Source organism: Psammomys obesus, unplaced genomic scaffold (genome assembly GCF_907164565.1).
Source record: "Psammomys obesus unplaced genomic scaffold, mPsaObe1.curated_primary_1811, whole genome shotgun sequence".
NCBI classification, from domain to species: Eukaryota; Metazoa; Chordata; class Mammalia; order Rodentia; family Muridae; genus Psammomys; species Psammomys obesus.
This window is the reverse complement of record NW_026596091.1, coordinates 11,993,807-11,997,757: the sequence shown is the minus strand read 5'-3', so window position 1 is coordinate 11,997,757 and position 3,951 is coordinate 11,993,807. Positions and strand designations below refer to the sequence as shown.

General features: G+C 40.0%; 1 pseudogene; it reads left to right on the top strand.

Moving 5' to 3' along the window:
- Positions 1-2,660: 2,660 nt before the first annotated feature.
- On the top strand, positions 2,661-3,453 carry LOC129691722 (nascent polypeptide-associated complex subunit alpha-like; annotated as a pseudogene).
- Positions 3,454-3,951: the final 498 nt, after the last annotated feature.

The following is a 3,951-nucleotide window of genomic DNA, read 5'->3' as shown; positions in this document are numbered from 1 at the left end:
GAACCTTAAAAGAGATCCCATTCATAACCTACAGGACCATTTCTTGATTTTTTTTTCATTCTTCTCCTTCTATAATTATATCAATCTTGATGTCCCTCTAAGACTGCTCTTCCTCTAATTATTGTGCCCAACTGCCCACCTAACTCTTGGGTGCCCCCTACCTTTTAGAATCTTTTCTTCATGTCTTCCCTTCTTTACATCATTTTAAATTTATTTCAAGAAAGCCCTGTCATGGGCTTATTCTACACATGGGTTCCTTCGGCTGTAGTTGGCTGGACCATCGTTAGAGTAATCTTTCTTCACATAATATGAAGGTATGGCTTTGTATTTTTGATTTTTTATTCTGCACTGGTAGAAACTGGTAGAAAACTAAAAAAGGGCAGGATTCTGGTACTGTTATTTCTATGGCCCATCACTGGGTTTTCTATTTTGCAAATATTCATCTTTCCTCAACTGCCTAAGGCAATCTAGAAATGTACCAGAGGTTGTCTTACTACTGATTGGTTGTAATGAAGACCTGTGTAGGAAGTAGGGGGTGGAACTTCCGGGCAGAGAGGGAGCCAAAGCCGGAGCTGGAGATTCAGAGAGTAGACACAGAGGAGAACAGACACGGACCGCAGCAGAGCAGAGCAGTATAGAGCTAGGCACGAGGCAGATCATAGGCTAAATAGTCTTGTTAAGTTGGATGAGCTAGCTGGGAGACTGCCCCAGCAAAGGGCCGAAGCTTTATACTCTAATAGAAGTCTCATGCCGTTATTTATACTGCTGGTGGGTCTGCCCAAGTCCTGCTGTAGACCACCATGTGACTATCAAAAAGTGGAGATAATTTATCAACTTTGAAGTTTTCATGGAGGTTACATTTCAGAAAGAGACAAATCAGGTACTCATATATAAATGATGCTTTGAATCTTTATTTGAAAAAGATGTACTAAGGCCATTTGATAAAAACCGACAGCTTTTGACAATTTACCATCACATTAGCATAAAAAGGCTCTGTGAGACACTATTTAGAAACAAAGAATCCTATTCCTTTCATTCCATCTAATATTTTCTCAAATGGATCTCAGAATGAATCCTTTTGATCATCTCCTACCCTCTCACATACAAAAGCACCCATGAAACACAATCTGAGTAAAATGGCTTTAAATAGTAAAAGAGATAGCAAAAGTGATTGAAGTCTATCATACAGAAGTGGTTAGATGAATGGTTTCCTGGATACAGCAGCTATCTGAGTGCAGTCTGCATCTTCCATAGGCCATGCAAAGTATTGCCATTTCCCCCTTGTCTTCCGGTTGTGACCTGAGATGGCAGGCAAAATGGCCACCACCTAAGTGTTTGGTTAATATTTACAGGGCCAGATCCACCTGCTTTGGGTAGCACTTTCCCTTGGATAGGTTTTCCTAAGGAGTTTTGTGTTGCTACCTCTCAGGTGTCTTTGACTTGCTTTGGACATTAGCCAACACCCTGAACTAATATGGCTATCAACTTACTCGCTGTTGCCTAAGTATAATGGTGCCTGGTGAAAAAAGGTGTGACTGGGGCAAACGGACTTGTCTATAGCTGGTGGATGTGAGGAAGCTAGTGTATTTGGTTGCTCTGGGAAATGACTGAGAAACAGCGCTTGGGGCTACACGTGCTTGTGCGGTATGTAGAACCTCACTCAGATTCATCATTAGGGGGAAACAAAGCACGAGTAATTTACACTGTTTAAGGTTTCAGACAGACCTGGTAAGATCTGGGAGTCTTCCAGAAGGTTCCTCACCAACAGAAAGGCACCATATAAAAAAGATTTTAAGCAATAAATAAAACACCATTTTTTTATTATTGGTATCTAATTTATTTGATCTATCAGAATTTGAATCGATACTAGACATGAAGATTCAAGTCCACTCTCTAGAGTTTTGAATTTTATCACCTCTTGGCCTTTTGGCTAAGATCAGGTGAAAAGTTTGAAAATTTGTTCAAAGTTTATCTCAACTTAACATAAACTAGCATTTTTACCCAAAGATATTCAACTTATAAAAGAATGCATGCACGTAAAAATGAATTTCAGTTTTTATATTATATCCAAAGGTGGTAATTATTATTCATCAAACATTTCCAATTCTTCATCTGGATAGAACTGGGATGGCATGTTTCCACCACTCTATGACAACTAAAGCCATGTGACTAGCTTTGGCTAAGAAAGTATGAAAGGAAAAACCATCATGGGGCTTCCAGACAAAATGTTTTAAGGACAAATGCGTAATTATCCATAAAGTGAGCAAAAAATTAACAATTATTGTTTCATGCCACCTAGGGTGGGGAATGCTTGTTACTGCAGTCTTCCCTAACTTATTCTGACCACTTTATCACAATAGAACACTAATTGTCCATGGACATCACATGGGAGAAAAATTAGACCTAAGAAAGCATTAGATGACATTTTAAATGTGCATTTCAAAATATTGCTCAAGCATTGGAACACGTGTGAAATGGGGCTATCTGGGGGTTATATTGAGCCTTCAGAACTTTGAAACTAGGGGAAAAAAACAAATGAAAAAAAGAATGTTTAATATTGGTATATTGATAGATGAATGGCTATGCAAAATGTGACATATCCACACCAAAGAATATTTCTCAGCCTTAAGAAAGGACACACTGGGCTTGGCTTCCTTTTGCAACAGGCGTGGGTCACGCTCTCCCTCGCTCTCTTTCTACCGCCATTTTGGTTCCGTGTTCTCCGCACAAAATGCCTGGTGAAGCCACACAGAAACCGTACCTGCTACAGAGCAGGAGTTGCCACAGCCTAAGGCTGAGACAGGGTCGGGGACAGAATCTGACAGTGATGAGTCAGTGCCAGAGCTTGAGGAACAAGACTCCACACAGACAACCACACAGCAAGCCCAGCTGGCAGCAGCAGCTGAAATCGATGAAGAACCAGTCAGTAAAGCCAAGCAGAGTCAGAGTGAAAAGAAGGCAAGGAAGGCTATGTCCAAGCTTGGTCTTCGGCAGGTTACAGGGGTCACTTGAGTCACTATCCGGAAATCTAAAAATATCCTCTTTGTCATCACAAAACCAGATATCTACAAGAGCCCAGCTTCAGATACCTACATAGTTTTTGGAGAAGCCAAGATTGAAGATTTGTCACAGCAAGCACAGTTAGCAGCTGCTGAGAAATTCAAAGTTCAAGGTGAAGCTGTTTCAAACATTCAAGAAAATACTCAGACTCCAACTGTACAAGAGGAGGGTGAAGAGGAAGAGGTTGATGAAACAGGTGTGGAAATTAAGGACATAGAATTAGTCATGTCACAAGCAAATGTCTCGAGAGCAAAAGCAGTCCAAGCCCTGAAAAACAACAGTAATGATATTGTAAATGCTATTATGGAATTAACAATGTAACTATTTGACAGCAAGGACATCTCCCCCCACCCCTTCCTCCCTTTTGGGTGTTTGAAAAGTGGAACCACAGCTTTGAAATTTGTGCTGTTTCTATCACTAATAAAGTTATTGCTTCTTGTTGGTTGAAAAAAATTAAAAAAAAGAAAGGACACACTGACATATGTTGCAGCATATGAAGACATTATACTATGTGAAGTCAGTTACAAAAATGTAAACACGGTATAGTGGAATTACTTAGAATAGTCAAAATCATAGTGACAGAAGACAGACCTATGGGTGTCATAATCTGGGAGGGAGGGAGCGTGGAGTGTTTATTGGACATAAAACTTCAGTTTTACAAGATCATAAAAAAAATAGGAAGACATGTATGTGTTCAGAACTGACCACTCAGCAGGTTGCATGTATGTGCGTATGAAACAATAAAAAGTACATATTAAACGGTCACGAATTTGGGAGGGATGGGATGTGGGAGGAAGTGAAGGGAGAAATGATGCAAACACTGTAATCATATGTGAAATTCTGATCAAAAGAAGGTATGCAGATGAATGGTAACAAGAGGCGCACAGTATA